The sequence below is a fragment of the Microcebus murinus genome, chromosome 1 (genome assembly GCF_040939455.1).
Source record: "Microcebus murinus isolate Inina chromosome 1, M.murinus_Inina_mat1.0, whole genome shotgun sequence".
Taxonomy (NCBI): domain Eukaryota; kingdom Metazoa; phylum Chordata; class Mammalia; order Primates; family Cheirogaleidae; genus Microcebus; species Microcebus murinus.
This window is the reverse complement of record NC_134104.1, coordinates 165,009,821-165,025,801: the sequence shown is the minus strand read 5'-3', so window position 1 is coordinate 165,025,801 and position 15,981 is coordinate 165,009,821. Positions and strand designations below refer to the sequence as shown.

The 15,981-nt window shown below is 64.0% G+C and overlaps 4 pseudogenes; all 4 read left to right on the top strand.

The window, feature by feature from the left end:
- The first annotated feature begins 3,456 nt into the window (after positions 1 to 3,456).
- Positions 3,457 to 3,575, top strand: LOC142874500 (uncharacterized; annotated as a pseudogene).
- A 3,499-nt stretch (positions 3,576 to 7,074) lies between these two features.
- Positions 7,075 to 7,193, top strand: LOC142875541 (uncharacterized; annotated as a pseudogene).
- Positions 7,194 to 10,696: 3,503 nt separating this feature from the next.
- Positions 10,697 to 10,815, top strand: LOC142875539 (uncharacterized; annotated as a pseudogene).
- Positions 10,816 to 14,319: 3,504 nt separating this feature from the next.
- LOC142875538 (uncharacterized) lies at positions 14,320 to 14,438 on the top strand (annotated as a pseudogene).
- The last annotated feature ends 1,543 nt before the right edge of the window (positions 14,439 to 15,981 follow it).

Here is a 15,981-nt window from a genome sequence, read left to right as displayed (position 1 = left end):
TTTTGCCTCTTGTTCTGTCCCCTTTCTGGGAGCGCGGCGGCGGCCCGGGGTGGGGGTGACCCCAACCCTCAGCGCCCGCCGCGGTGCCTGGCGCCCCAGCCCGCACCGTGGGGCCTCCTCTTGTCCCAAGCCGCGACACCGCCGCCACGCGGCAGCATGCGTGGCATCTGGACTGTCAGGTCTCAGACCAAAGGTCTGCTCTGTGGGAACCGACACGCTGGAGGAAACCTTGAGAGTCTGAGAGGGGAGGGAGTTCCAGAAGAAGGCCAGGATGTCATTTTGAGGGAGTATGTGACCAGAACTCGTCCCGTTGCTTTTGGGGGTTCTATGGGCTCCACGCAGGAATCTTTGGTGGTGGCACCTGATGTTGGGGGATCCGGAGTCACACCCAGACCTGCTCCACAGGCCTCCTTTTACTTTTCTCTTCGGATTCATTATTTTTAAAAAGTGTCTCTTACCTCTATTATTGCATTTTCTTTTCTCTCTCTTTTCAAGCAGATGATGGGAGTACAAGTATTCAGGTGACATGTGTTGCCCGTGCCCCCCTCCCCCCTGTGTTCTCATTCATATACCTCTCATGTGGTTCCAGCGTATTGTGGGGGTACCAGTGTTAAGGTCGGGTACAGTTGCCCTCTCCAAGCCTCCCCCCCTGGGGTCAGAGCTTCAAGTGCGCCCATCCCCCAGTCGGTGCGCACCCACCCCATTCCTAATGGATGTGGATGCCCATCCCCTCCCCCCACCCGCCCGACACCCACCCGATGAAGGTGATTCCTCTCCGTCCACTTAGGTGTCCATCCGTTCGTACCAATTTGCTGGTGAGCGCGCTCACGTGGTGCTCGTGTGTCCATTCTTGGGATACTTGGCTTACTGGAACGGGCTCCAGCTCTGGCCAGGAGAACACGAGAGGCGCCCTCTCACCGCTGCTCCTCACAGCCGAATGGCACTCCGTGGTGTCCACGCGCCACATTTTATTAATGCACTCCTGGATGGATGGGCACTCGGGTCGCTTCCACGTCTTTGCGATTGTGAATTGTGCCCTAACTGTCACCCTAACCCTTACCCAGCCCGTCTCCTCTGCCCCTGCCTGACGCACTCCTCCCCGGCCAGGCCCGTCACTGTCCTGGGCCCCCGGCCTGACCGGCTCCTCCCCGCCCGGCCTGTCACCGTCCTCTGCCCCTGCCTGACATGCTCCTTCCCGCCCGGCCTCTCACCGTCCTCGGCCCCTGCCTGACCGGCTCCTCCGTCGCCTGGGCCTTCCAAGGGCTTGGTGTGGACGCTGCTTCCAGGAAGCCCTCCAGAAACCCGGCAGCAGGGTGGCCGCAGCAGTCTCCAGCAGCCGTCCCTAAGTCCCGTGAGTGCGGGGGACGTGCCCCCGCTGTGCCGCGGGGGCCCAGCCTGGTGTCTTCCCTGAGGCCCTGCGGCTGCCGGCTGGGCTGCCGCTCCCCGCAAGGGGAGAGCCGCGGAGGTGGGGACCGCCTCCTGATGGGGACGTACGTACACGCAGCTCTCCACGTCGGATCCCGGGGCTCTCTGTCCTGCCCGAAGGCCCAGCGGGCCTGCGGGTCCTTAGAGTGGCAAAAACATCCGAAAGCTGAGACTGAGGGTCCGGTGGGTGTCTGCACTTTTGTGCTGGGCACCCCAGGGAGGCCCGGGGGCTGGCTGGACAACGTGGTCTGCTGGGCGGGGGGGTTGGAGGAGCAACTGATGCCCTTTGCACCTTGGGTAGCAAGAGTCTGAGGTGTCTCTGAGCCCTGTGCCATGTCCGGGGAGGGGGGAGTGCGGGGGGGAGGAGGAGGAGGAGGAGGAGGTGGGAAGGGCCGGGGCCTGCAGTCCTGTTCCCGGGGTGGCACGGCAAGTGGCTTCTTCCACAGGCTGCTTGGCCTGGGCTCCCTGCACCTGGGCCTTTGGGGGACTGGCCCTGTGCTTGCCAACACTTCCTGCAGGGACCCAGAGCTGGGAGGTGGCATCTCTCAGCCCTGGGTCGGGCAGAGCCCCAGCGGGCCATGCCCACAACCTCTCTCAGCACCGGTCCCCCAGAAGGCTCCTTTGGGACCAGGATTCTCTTGCGGTGACTCTTTAAGGTCTGGCCCCTGGATGGAGGGGCACCAGGAGTAGAGGAGCAGGAAGGGGAAGGGGGTGGCCATGCGAGGGGACACTTTGAGGCCAAGTCCCAGCTTCAGCCTGATCCTCCTGGGAACCCCGCTCTGAGACAAGGAGCCGGGCTTCGCATTCCCACAGCAGCCAGTCGTGGGCTGAGGACACCTGGGGCGTTGGGAACTCCCTGGCTTCTCCTTGGTTTAACATCTAGAGCTGCTTGTGAATCGGGCCGCCACACACACCCGAGTGCAGGTGTCTTCCGCACAGACTGCGGGCCTCGCTCTTCTGAACGCCGCTAGCTCGCCACCCACCCACGGGTGAACCTGGTCAGGGTGCTTTCTCTCGGGGGCAGACTCTTTTCCGGGCGGGCTACCGGTGTCTCTGTTTGCTCGTTTCTTTCTTCCATTTCGGGAAAGGCTTCCTTGCTGGGTGTGGAAATCTCCTATGCCTTCCCTCGCCTATTCTGTCAGCTTTCAAATTCTCTTTCAGTTGCCACCCTCACAGATGGATTAGGAAACTCTTTCCGGTGCACTCATTAGTGAAATGACCTCAATGAAGCTGGAATCCAATATCTAATGGCCGATTTTTAGCGAGTCCACACGCCAGGGTGGTTGGGGTCCAATGCAGCCCCGGCCAGGCCCAGGCCCCTTGGACTGGGCCACAGGAGGACACAGAGGAGGGTCCCGGCCCCCACGAAGCGGTGCCGGCGGTTCTCCACGGGCTGGGGCGTTTTCCAGAGGTAGGAGATGGAGGGGACTGATTTCTTCAGCGCCCCACAGACCACGCCACCCCACCCCACCCATGGGACACATCCCCAGAGAGAGACGCCCCATACACTGGCTCCCCTCCCCCTTGCGCTGTGCCCCAGCCCTGGCCCGGGGGAATAGGCGGCAGCCCACCCACAGGGCGAGGGGGGGCGCAGCTGAAAGGGGTTGTGGGGGAGGGCGGCCCCTGGCTGGGGTCAAAGGGCGAGCGCCGCGCGCGTGCGTGCGCAGTCAGCGTCAGCGGCGGCGACGCGCCGGGGGTGGGCAGCGGGTAGGTGAAGGAGGCCGGGCGAGGAGATGAGGGGGGCTGGGAGGGCTCCACCTTGGCGAGTCTAGCCGTGGAGGCGCATCTTGTGTGAGTGTGAGTGAGTGTGAGTGTGTGTGTGTGTGTATAGAGAGACAGCCCCCCGCCCCGCCCCGCCCATCACCCCCGTCCCTGGGAGCCCGCGGGACCCGGCCGGCGAACTCAACAGGCCCGGCCCGGCGCGGGGCCTGGGGCGGGAGGCGGCGGCGGCGGCGGCGGCGGCGGCGGCGGCGGGGGAAAAGCGCAGAGAGGCTTGGCTTCTTGAGCGGGGCAGGGGCGCCCTCCGCCGCCGTCTAGGGCCACACCACCCTGAACGCCCCCGATCTCCTCTGGTCTCGGAAGCTAAGCAGGGTCGGGCCCGGTTAGTACTTGGATGGGAGACCGCCTGGGAATACCGGGTGCCACAGGCTGCTTCTTTTTTTTTTTTTTTTTTTTTTTTGCCTCTTGTTCTGTCCCCTTTCTGGGAGCGCGGCGGCGGCCCGGGGTGGGGGTGACCCCAACCCTCAGCGCCCGCCGCGGTGCCTGGCGCCCCAGCCCGCACCGTGGGGCCTCCTCTTGTCCCAAGCCGCGACACCGCCGCCACGCGGCAGCATGCGTGGCATCTGGACTGTCAGGTCTCAGACCAAAGGTCTGCTCTGTGGGAACCGACACGCTGGAGGAAACCTTGAGAGTCTGAGAGGGGAGGGAGTTCCAGAAGAAGGCCAGGATGTCATTTTGAGGGAGTATGTGACCAGAACTCGTCCCGTTGCTTTTGGGGGTTCTATGGGCTCCACGCAGGAATCTTTGGTGGTGGCACCTGATGTTGGGGGATCCGGAGTCACACCCAGACCTGCTCCACAGGCCTCCTTTTACTTTTCTCTTCGGATTCATTATTTTTAAAAAGTGTCTCTTACCTCTATTATTGCATTTTCTTTTCTCTCTCTTTTCAAGCAGATGATGGGAGTACAAGTATTCAGGTGACATGTGTTGCCCGTGCCCCCCTCCCCCCTGTGTTCTCATTCATATACCTCTCATGTGGTTCCAGCGTATTGTGGGGGTACCAGTGTTAAGGTCGGGTACAGTTGCCCTCTCCAAGCCTCCCCCCCTGGGGTCAGAGCTTCAAGTGCGCCCATCCCCCAGTCGGTGCGCACCCACCCCATTCCTAATGGATGTGGATGCCCATCCCCTCCCCCCACCCGCCCGACACCCACCCGATGAAGGTGATTCCTCTCCGTCCACTTAGGTGTCCATCCGTTCGTACCAATTTGCTGGTGAGCGCGCTCACGTGGTGCTCGTGTGTCCATTCTTGGGATACTTGGCTTACTGGAACGGGCTCCAGCTCTGGCCAGGAGAACACGAGAGGTGCCCTCTCACCGCTGCTCCTCACAGCCGAATGGCACTCCGTGGTGTCCACGCGCCACATTTTATTAATGCACTCCTGGATGGATGGGCACTCGGGTCGCTTCCACGTCTTTGCGATTGTGAATTGTGCCCTAACTGTCACCCTAACCCTTACCCAGCCCGTCTCCTCTGCCCCTGCCTGACGCACTCCTCCCCGGCCAGGCCCGTCACTGTCCTGGGCCCCCGGCCTGACCGGCTCCTCCCCGCCCGGCCTGTCACCGTCCTCTGCCCCTGCCTGACATGCTCCTTCCCGCCCGGCCTCTCACCGTCCTCGGCCCCTGCCTGACCGGCTCCTCCGTCGCCTGGGCCTTCCAAGGGCTTGGTGTGGACGCTGCTTCCAGGAAGCCCTCCAGAAACCCGGCAGCAGGGTGGCCGCAGCAGTCTCCAGCAGCCGTCCCTAAGTCCCGTGAGTGCGGGGGACGTGCCCCCGCTGTGCCGCGGGGGCCCAGCCTGGTGTCTTCCCTGAGGCCCTGCGGCTGCCGGCTGGGCTGCCGCTCCCCGCAAGGGGAGAGCCGCGGAGGTGGGGACCGCCTCCTGATGGGGACGTACGTACACGCAGCTCTCCACGTCGGATCCCGGGGCTCTCTGTCCTGCCCGAAGGCCCAGCGGGCCTGCGGGTCCTTAGAGTGGCAAAAACATCCGAAAGCTGAGACTGAGGGTCCGGTGGGTGTCTGCACTTTTGTGCTGGGCACCCCAGGGAGGCCCGGGGGCTGGCTGGACAACGTGGTCTGCTGGGCGGGGGGGTTGGAGGAGCAACTGATGCCCTTTGCACCTTGGGTAGCAAGAGTCTGAGGTGTCTCTGAGCCCTGTGCCATGTCCGGGGAGGGGGGAGTGCGGGGGGGAGGAGGAGGAGGAGGAGGAGGTGGGAAGGGCCGGGGCCTGCAGTCCTGTTCCCGGGGTGGCACGGCAAGTGGCTTCTTCCACAGGCTGCTTGGCCTGGGCTCCCTGCACCTGGGCCTTTGGGGGACTGGCCCTGTGCTTGCCAACACTTCCTGCAGGGACCCAGAGCTGGGAGGTGGCATCTCTCAGCCCTGGGTCGGGCAGAGCCCCAGCGGGCCATGCCCACAACCTCTCTCAGCACCGGTCCCCCAGAAGGCTCCTTTGGGACCAGGATTCTCTTGCGGTGACTCTTTAAGGTCTGGCCCCTGGATGGAGGGGCACCAGGAGTAGAGGAGCAGGAAGGGGAAGGGGGTGGCCATGCGAGGGGACACTTTGAGGCCAAGTCCCAGCTTCAGCCTGATCCTCCTGGGAACCCCGCTCTGAGACAAGGAGCCGGGCTTCGCATTCCCACAGCAGCCAGTCGTGGGCTGAGGACACCTGGGGCGTTGGGAACTCCCTGGCTTCTCCTTGGTTTAACATCTAGAGCTGCTTGTGAATCGGGCCGCCACACACACCCGAGTGCAGGTGTCTTCCGCACAGACTGCGGGCCTCGCTCTTCTGAACGCCGCTAGCTCGCCACCCACCCACGGGTGAACCTGGTCAGGGTGCTTTCTCTCGGGGGCAGACTCTTTTCCGGGCGGGCTACCGGTGTCTCTGTTTGCTCGTTTCTTTCTTCCATTTCGGGAAAGGCTTCCTTGCTGGGTGTGGAAATCTCCTATGCCTTCCCTCGCCTATTCTGTCAGCTTTCAAATTCTCTTTCAGTTGCCACCCTCACAGATGGATTAGGAAACTCTTTCCGGTGCACTCATTAGTGAAATGACCTCAATGAAGCTGGAATCCAATATCTAATGGCCGATTTTTAGCGAGTCCACACGCCAGGGTGGTTGGGGTCCAATGCAGCCCCGGCCAGGCCCAGGCCCCTTGGACTGGGCCACAGGAGGACACAGAGGAGGGTCCCGGCCCCCACGAAGCGGTGCCGGCGGTTCTCCACGGGCTGGGGCGTTTTCCAGAGGTAGGAGATGGAGGGGACTGATTTCTTCAGCGCCCCACAGACCACGCCACCCCACCCCACCCATGGGACACATCCCCAGAGAGAGACGCCCCATACACTGGCTCCCCTCCCCCTTGCGCTGTGCCCCAGCCCTGGCCCGGGGGAATAGGCGGCAGCCCACCCACAGGGCGAGGGGGGGCGCAGCTGAAAGGGGTTGTGGGGGAGGGCGGCCCCTGGCTGGGGTCAAAGGGCGAGCGCCGCGCGCGTGCGTGCGCAGTCAGCGTCAGCGGCGGCGACGCGCCGGGGGTGGGCAGCGGGTAGGTGAAGGAGGCCGGGCGAGGAGACGAGGGGGGCTGGGAGGGCTCCACCTTGGCGAGTCTAGCCGTGGAGGCGCATCTTGTGTGAGTGTGAGTGAGTGTGAGTGTGTGTGTGTGTGTATAGAGAGACAGCCCCCCGCCCCGCCCCGCCCATCACCCCCGTCCCTGGGAGCCCGCGGGACCCGGCCGGCGAACTCAACAGGCCCGGCCCGGCGCGGGGCCTGGGGCGGGAGGCGGCGGCGGCGGCGGCGGCGGCGGCGGCGGCGGCGGCGGCGGCGGCGGCGGGGGAAAAGCGCAGAGAGGCTTGGCTTCTTGAGCGGGGCAGGGGCGCCCTCCGCCGCCGTCTAGGGCCACACCACCCTGAACGCCCCCGATCTCCTCTGGTCTCGGAAGCTAAGCAGGGTCGGGCCCGGTTAGTACTTGGATGGGAGACCGCCTGGGAATACCGGGTGCCACAGGCTGCTTCTTTTTTTTTTTTTTTTTTTTTTTTGCCTCTTGTTCTGTCCCCTTTCTGGGAGCGCGGCGGCGGCCCGGGGTGGGGGTGACCCCAACCCTCAGCGCCCGCCGCGGTGCCTGGCGCCCCAGCCCGCACCGTGGGGCCTCCTCTTGTCCCAAGCCGCGACACCGCCGCCACGCGGCAGCATGCGTGGCATCTGGACTGTCAGGTCTCAGACCAAAGGTCTGCTCTGTGGGAACCGACACGCTGGAGGAAACCTTGAGAGTCTGAGAGGGGAGGGAGTTCCAGAAGAAGGCCAGGATGTCATTTTGAGGGAGTATGTGACCAGAACTCGTCCCGTTGCTTTTGGGGGTTCTATGGGCTCCACGCAGGAATCTTTGGTGGTGGCACCTGATGTTGGGGGATCCGGAGTCACACCCAGACCTGCTCCACAGGCCTCCTTTTACTTTTCTCTTCGGATTCATTATTTTTAAAAAGTGTCTCTTACCTCTATTATTGCATTTTCTTTTCTCTCTCTTTTCAAGCAGATGATGGGAGTACAAGTATTCAGGTGACATGTGTTGCCCGTGCCCCCCTCCCCCCTGTGTTCTCATTCATATACCTCTCATGTGGTTCCAGCGTATTGTGGGGGTACCAGTGTTAAGGTCGGGTACAGTTGCCCTCTCCAAGCCTCCCCCCCTGGGGTCAGAGCTTCAAGTGCGCCCATCCCCCAGTCGGTGCGCACCCACCCCATTCCTAATGGATGTGGATGCCCATCCCCTCCCCCCACCCGCCCGACACCCACCCGATGAAGGTGATTCCTCTCCGTCCACTTAGGTGTCCATCCGTTCGTACCAATTTGCTGGTGAGCGCGCTCACGTGGTGCTCGTGTGTCCATTCTTGGGATACTTGGCTTACTGGAACGGGCTCCAGCTCTGGCCAGGAGAACACGAGAGGTGCCCTCTCACCGCTGCTCCTCACAGCCGAATGGCACTCCGTGGTGTCCACGCGCCACATTTTATTAATGCACTCCTGGATGGATGGGCACTCGGGTCGCTTCCACGTCTTTGCGATTGTGAATTGTGCCCTAACTGTCACCCTAACCCTTACCCAGCCCGTCTCCTCTGCCCCTGCCTGACGCACTCCTCCCCGGCCAGGCCCGTCACTGTCCTGGGCCCCCGGCCTGACCGGCTCCTCCCCGCCCGGCCTGTCACCGTCCTCTGCCCCTGCCTGACATGCTCCTTCCCGCCCGGCCTCTCACCGTCCTCGGCCCCTGCCTGACCGGCTCCTCCGTCGCCTGGGCCTTCCAAGGGCTTGGTGTGGACGCTGCTTCCAGGAAGCCCTCCAGAAACCCGGCAGCAGGGTGGCCGCAGCAGTCTCCAGCAGCCGTCCCTAAGTCCCGTGAGTGCGGGGGACGTGCCCCCGCTGTGCCGCGGGGGCCCAGCCTGGTGTCTTCCCTGAGGCCCTGCGGCTGCCGGCTGGGCTGCCGCTCCCCGCAAGGGGAGAGCCGCGGAGGTGGGGACCGCCTCCTGATGGGGACGTACGTACACGCAGCTCTCCACGTCGGATCCCGGGGCTCTCTGTCCTGCCCGAAGGCCCAGCGGGCCTGCGGGTCCTTAGAGTGGCAAAAACATCCGAAAGCTGAGACTGAGGGTCCGGTGGGTGTCTGCACTTTTGTGCTGGGCACCCCAGGGAGGCCCGGGGGCTGGCTGGACAACGTGGTCTGCTGGGCGGGGGGGTTGGAGGAGCAACTGATGCCCTTTGCACCTTGGGTAGCAAGAGTCTGAGGTGTCTCTGAGCCCTGTGCCATGTCCGGGGGGGGGGGGAGTGCGGGGGGGAGGAGGAGGAGGAGGAGGAGGTGGGAAGGGCCGGGGCCTGCAGTCCTGTTCCCGGGGTGGCACGGCAAGTGGCTTCTTCCACAGGCTGCTTGGCCTGGGCTCCCTGCACCTGGGCCTTTGGGGGACTGGCCCTGTGCTTGCCAACACTTCCTGCAGGGACCCAGAGCTGGGAGGTGGCATCTCTCAGCCCTGGGTCGGGCAGAGCCCCAGCGGGCCATGCCCACAACCTCTCTCAGCACCGGTCCCCCAGAAGGCTCCTTTGGGACCAGGATTCTCTTGCGGTGACTCTTTAAGGTCTGGCCCCTGGATGGAGGGGCACCAGGAGTAGAGGAGCAGGAAGGGGAAGGGGGTGGCCATGCGAGGGGACACTTTGAGGCCAAGTCCCAGCTTCAGCCTGATCCTCCTGGGAACCCCGCTCTGAGACAAGGAGCCGGGCTTCGCATTCCCACAGCAGCCAGTCGTGGGCTGAGGACACCTGGGGCGTTGGGAACTCCCTGGCTTCTCCTTGGTTTAACATCTAGAGCTGCTTGTGAATCGGGCCGCCACACACACCCGAGTGCAGGTGTCTTCCGCACAGACTGCGGGCCTCGCTCTTCTGAACGCCGCTAGCTCGCCACCCACCCACGGGTGAACCTGGTCAGGGTGCTTTCTCTCGGGGGCAGACTCTTTTCCGGGCGGGCTACCGGTGTCTCTGTTTGCTCGTTTCTTTCTTCCATTTCGGGAAAGGCTTCCTTGCTGGGTGTGGAAATCTCCTATGCCTTCCCTCGCCTATTCTGTCAGCTTTCAAATTCTCTTTCAGTTGCCACCCTCACAGATGGATTAGGAAACTCTTTCCGGTGCACTCATTAGTGAAATGACCTCAATGAAGCTGGAATCCAATATCTAATGGCCGATTTTTAGCGAGTCCACACGCCAGGGTGGTTGGGGTCCAATGCAGCCCCGGCCAGGCCCAGGCCCCTTGGACTGGGCCACAGGAGGACACAGAGGAGGGTCCCGGCCCCCACGAAGCGGTGCCGGCGGTTCTCCACGGGCTGGGGCGTTTTCCAGAGGTAGGAGATGGAGGGGACTGATTTCTTCAGCGCCCCACAGACCACGCCACCCCACCCCACCCATGGGACACATCCCCAGAGAGAGACGCCCCATACACTGGCTCCCCTCCCCCTTGCGCTGTGCCCCAGCCCTGGCCCGGGGGAATAGGCGGCAGCCCACCCACAGGGCGAGGGGGGGCGCAGCTGAAAGGGGTTGTGGGGGAGGGCGGCCCCTGGCTGGGGTCAAAGGGCGAGCGCCGCGCGCGTGCGTGCGCAGTCAGCGTCAGCGGCGGCGACGCGCCGGGGGTGGGCAGCGGGTAGGTGAAGGAGGCCGGGCGAGGAGACGAGGGGGGCTGGGAGGGCTCCACCTTGGCGAGTCTAGCCGTGGAGGCGCATCTTGTGTGAGTGTGAGTGAGTGTGAGTGTGTGTGTGTGTGTATAGAGAGACAGCCCCCCGCCCCGCCCCGCCCATCACCCCCGTCCCTGGGAGCCCGCGGGACCCGGCCGGCGAACTCAACAGGCCCGGCCCGGCGCGGGGCCTGGGGCGGGAGGCGGCGGCGGCGGCGGCGGCGGCGGCGGCGGCGGCGGCGGCGGCGGCGGCGGCGGGGGAAAAGCGCAGAGAGGCTTGGCTTCTTGAGCGGGGCAGGGGCGCCCTCCGCCGCCGTCTAGGGCCACACCACCCTGAACGCCCCCGATCTCCTCTGGTCTCGGAAGCTAAGCAGGGTCGGGCCCGGTTAGTACTTGGATGGGAGACCGCCTGGGAATACCGGGTGCCACAGGCTGCTTCTTTTTTTTTTTTTTTTTTTTTTTTGCCTCTTGTTCTGTCCCCTTTCTGGGAGCGCGGCGGCGGCCCGGGGTGGGGGTGACCCCAACCCTCAGCGCCCGCCGCGGTGCCTGGCGCCCCAGCCCGCACCGTGGGGCCTCCTCTTGTCCCAAGCCGCGACACCGCCGCCACGCGGCAGCATGCGTGGCATCTGGACTGTCAGGTCTCAGACCAAAGGTCTGCTCTGTGGGAACCGACACGCTGGAGGAAACCTTGAGAGTCTGAGAGGGGAGGGAGTTCCAGAAGAAGGCCAGGATGTCATTTTGAGGGAGTATGTGACCAGAACTCGTCCCGTTGCTTTTGGGGGTTCTATGGGCTCCACGCAGGAATCTTTGGTGGTGGCACCTGATGTTGGGGGATCCGGAGTCACACCCAGACCTGCTCCACAGGCCTCCTTTTACTTTTCTCTTCGGATTCATTATTTTTAAAAAGTGTCTCTTACCTCTATTATTGCATTTTCTTTTCTCTCTCTTTTCAAGCAGATGATGGGAGTACAAGTATTCAGGTGACATGTGTTGCCCGTGCCCCCCTCCCCCCTGTGTTCTCATTCATATACCTCTCATGTGGTTCCAGCGTATTGTGGGGGTACCAGTGTTAAGGTCGGGTACAGTTGCCCTCTCCAAGCCTCCCCCCCTGGGGTCAGAGCTTCAAGTGCGCCCATCCCCCAGTCGGTGCGCACCCACCCCATTCCTAATGGATGTGGATGCCCATCCCCTCCCCCCACCCGCCCGACACCCACCCGATGAAGGTGATTCCTCTCCGTCCACTTAGGTGTCCATCCGTTCGTACCAATTTGCTGGTGAGCGCGCTCACGTGGTGCTCGTGTGTCCATTCTTGGGATACTTGGCTTACTGGAACGGGCTCCAGCTCTGGCCAGGAGAACACGAGAGGTGCCCTCTCACCGCTGCTCCTCACAGCCGAATGGCACTCCGTGGTGTCCACGCGCCACATTTTATTAATGCACTCCTGGATGGATGGGCACTCGGGTCGCTTCCACGTCTTTGCGATTGTGAATTGTGCCCTAACTGTCACCCTAACCCTTACCCAGCCCGTCTCCTCTGCCCCTGCCTGACGCACTCCTCCCCGGCCAGGCCCGTCACTGTCCTGGGCCCCCGGCCTGACCGGCTCCTCCCCGCCCGGCCTGTCACCGTCCTCTGCCCCTGCCTGACATGCTCCTTCCCGCCCGGCCTCTCACCGTCCTCGGCCCCTGCCTGACCGGCTCCTCCGTCGCCTGGGCCTTCCAAGGGCTTGGTGTGGACGCTGCTTCCAGGAAGCCCTCCAGAAACCCGGCAGCAGGGTGGCCGCAGCAGTCTCCAGCAGCCGTCCCTAAGTCCCGTGAGTGCGGGGGACGTGCCCCCGCTGTGCCGCGGGGGCCCAGCCTGGTGTCTTCCCTGAGGCCCTGCGGCTGCCGGCTGGGCTGCCGCTCCCCGCAAGGGGAGAGCCGCGGAGGTGGGGACCGCCTCCTGATGGGGACGTACGTACACGCAGCTCTCCACGTCGGATCCCGGGGCTCTCTGTCCTGCCCGAAGGCCCAGCGGGCCTGCGGGTCCTTAGAGTGGCAAAAACATCCGAAAGCTGAGACTGAGGGTCCGGTGGGTGTCTGCACTTTTGTGCTGGGCACCCCAGGGAGGCCCGGGGGCTGGCTGGACAACGTGGTCTGCTGGGCGGGGGGGTTGGAGGAGCAACTGATGCCCTTTGCACCTTGGGTAGCAAGAGTCTGAGGTGTCTCTGAGCCCTGTGCCATGTCCGGGGGGGGGGGGGAGTGCGGGGGGGAGGAGGAGGAGGAGGAGGAGGTGGGAAGGGCCGGGGCCTGCAGTCCTGTTCCCGGGGTGGCACGGCAAGTGGCTTCTTCCACAGGCTGCTTGGCCTGGGCTCCCTGCACCTGGGCCTTTGGGGGACTGGCCCTGTGCTTGCCAACACTTCCTGCAGGGACCCAGAGCTGGGAGGTGGCATCTCTCAGCCCTGGGTCGGGCAGAGCCCCAGCGGGCCATGCCCACAACCTCTCTCAGCACCGGTCCCCCAGAAGGCTCCTTTGGGACCAGGATTCTCTTGCGGTGACTCTTTAAGGTCTGGCCCCTGGATGGAGGGGCACCAGGAGTAGAGGAGCAGGAAGGGGAAGGGGGTGGCCATGCGAGGGGACACTTTGAGGCCAAGTCCCAGCTTCAGCCTGATCCTCCTGGGAACCCCGCTCTGAGACAAGGAGCCGGGCTTCGCATTCCCACAGCAGCCAGTCGTGGGCTGAGGACACCTGGGGCGTTGGGAACTCCCTGGCTTCTCCTTGGTTTAACATCTAGAGCTGCTTGTGAATCGGGCCGCCACACACACCCGAGTGCAGGTGTCTTCCGCACAGACTGCGGGCCTCGCTCTTCTGAACGCCGCTAGCTCGCCACCCACCCACGGGTGAACCTGGTCAGGGTGCTTTCTCTCGGGGGCAGACTCTTTTCCGGGCGGGCTACCGGTGTCTCTGTTTGCTCGTTTCTTTCTTCCATTTCGGGAAAGGCTTCCTTGCTGGGTGTGGAAATCTCCTATGCCTTCCCTCGCCTATTCTGTCAGCTTTCAAATTCTCTTTCAGTTGCCACCCTCACAGATGGATTAGGAAACTCTTTCCGGTGCACTCATTAGTGAAATGACCTCAATGAAGCTGGAATCCAATATCTAATGGCCGATTTTTAGCGAGTCCACACGCCAGGGTGGTTGGGGTCCAATGCAGCCCCGGCCAGGCCCAGGCCCCTTGGACTGGGCCACAGGAGGACACAGAGGAGGGTCCCGGCCCCCACGAAGCGGTGCCGGCGGTTCTCCACGGGCTGGGGCGTTTTCCAGAGGTAGGAGATGGAGGGGACTGATTTCTTCAGCGCCCCACAGACCACGCCACCCCACCCCACCCATGGGACACATCCCCAGAGAGAGACGCCCCATACACTGGCTCCCCTCCCCCTTGCGCTGTGCCCCAGCCCTGGCCCGGGGGAATAGGCGGCAGCCCACCCACAGGGCGAGGGGGGGCGCAGCTGAAAGGGGTTGTGGGGGAGGGCGGCCCCTGGCTGGGGTCAAAGGGCGAGCGCCGCGCGCGTGCGTGCGCAGTCAGCGTCAGCGGCGGCGACGCGCCGGGGGTGGGCAGCGGGTAGGTGAAGGAGGCCGGGCGAGGAGACGAGGGGGGCTGGGAGGGCTCCACCTTGGCGAGTCTAGCCGTGGAGGCGCATCTTGTGTGAGTGTGAGTGAGTGTGAGTGTGTGTGTGTGTGTATAGAGAGACAGCCCCCCGCCCCGCCCCGCCCATCACCCCCGTCCCTGGGAGCCCGCGGGACCCGGCCGGCGAACTCAACAGGCCCGGCCCGGCGCGGGGCCTGGGGCGGGAGGCGGCGGCGGCGGTGGCGGCGGCGGCGGCGGCGGCGGCGGCGGCGGCGGCGGCGGGGGAAAAGCGCAGAGAGGCTTGGCTTCTTGAGCGGGGCAGGGGCGCCCTCCGCCGCCGTCTAGGGCCACACCACCCTGAACGCCCCCGATCTCCTCTGGTCTCGGAAGCTAAGCAGGGTCGGGCCCGGTTAGTACTTGGATGGGAGACCGCCTGGGAATACCGGGTGCCACAGGCTGCTTCTTTTTTTTTTTTTTTTGCCTCTTGTTCTGTCCCCTTTCTGGGAGCGCGGCGGCGGCCCGGGGTGGGGGTGACCCCAACCCTCAGCGCCCGCCGCGGTGCCTGGCGCCCCAGCCCGCACCGTGGGGCCTCCTCTTGTCCCAAGCCGCGACACCGCCGCCACGCGGCAGCATGCGTGGCATCTGGACTGTCAGGTCTCAGACCAAAGGTCTGCTCTGTGGGAACCGACACGCTGGAGGAAACCTTGAGAGTCTGAGAGGGGAGGGAGTTCCAGAAGAAGGCCAGGATGTCATTTTGAGGGAGTATGTGACCAGAACTCGTCCCGTTGCTTTTGGGGGTTCTATGGGCTCCACGCAGGAATCTTTGGTGGTGGCACCTGATGTTGGGGGATCCGGAGTCACACCCAGACCTGCTCCACAGGCCTCCTTTTACTTTTCTCTTCGGATTCATTATTTTTAAAAAGTGTCTCTTACCTCTATTATTGCATTTTCTTTTCTCTCTCTTTTCAAGCAGATGATGGGAGTACAAGTATTCAGGTGACATGTGTTGCCCGTGCCCCCCTCCCCCCTGTGTTCTCATTCATATACCTCTCATGTGGTTCCAGCGTATTGTGGGGGTACCAGTGTTAAGGTCGGGTACAGTTGCCCTCTCCAAGCCTCCCCCCCTGGGGTCAGAGCTTCAAGTGCGCCCATCCCCCAGTCGGTGCGCACCCACCCCATTCCTAATGGATGTGGATGCCCATCCCCTCCCCCCACCCGCCCGACACCCACCCGATGAAGGTGATTCCTCTCCGTCCACTTAGGTGTCCATCCGTTCGTACCAATTTGCTGGTGAGCGCGCTCACGTGGTGCTCGTGTGTCCATTCTTGGGATACTTGGCTTACTGGAACGGGCTCCAGCTCTGGCCAGGAGAACACGAGAGGTGCCCTCTCACCGCTGCTCCTCACAGCCAAATGGCACTCCGTGGTGTCCACGCGCCACATTTTATTAATGCACTCCTGGATGGATGGGCACTCGGGTCGCTTCCACGTCTTTGCGATTGTGAATTGTGCCCTAACTGTCACCCTAACCCTTACCCAGCCCGTCTCCTCTGCCCCTGCCTGACGCACTCCTCCCCGGCCAGGCCCGTCACTGTCCTGGGCCCCCGGCCTGACCGGCTCCTCCCCGCCCGGCCTGTCACCGTCCTCTGCCCCTGCCTGACATGCTCCTTCCCGCCCGGCCTCTCACCGTCCTCGGCCCCTGCCTGACCGGCTCCTCCGTCGCCTGGGCCTTCCAAGGGCTTGGTGTGGACGCTGCTTCCAGGAAGCCCTCCAGAAACCCGGCAGCAGGGTGGCCGCAGCAGTCTCCAGCAGCCGTCCCTAAGTCCCGTGAGTGCGGGGGACGTGCCCCCGCTGTGCCGCGGGGGCCCAGCCTGGTGTCTTCCCTGAGGCCCTGCGGCTGCCTGCCGGCTGGGCTGCCGCTCCCCGCAAGGGGAGAGCCGCGGAGGTGGGGACCGCCTCCTGATGGGGACGTACGTACACGCAGCTCTCCACGTCGGATCCC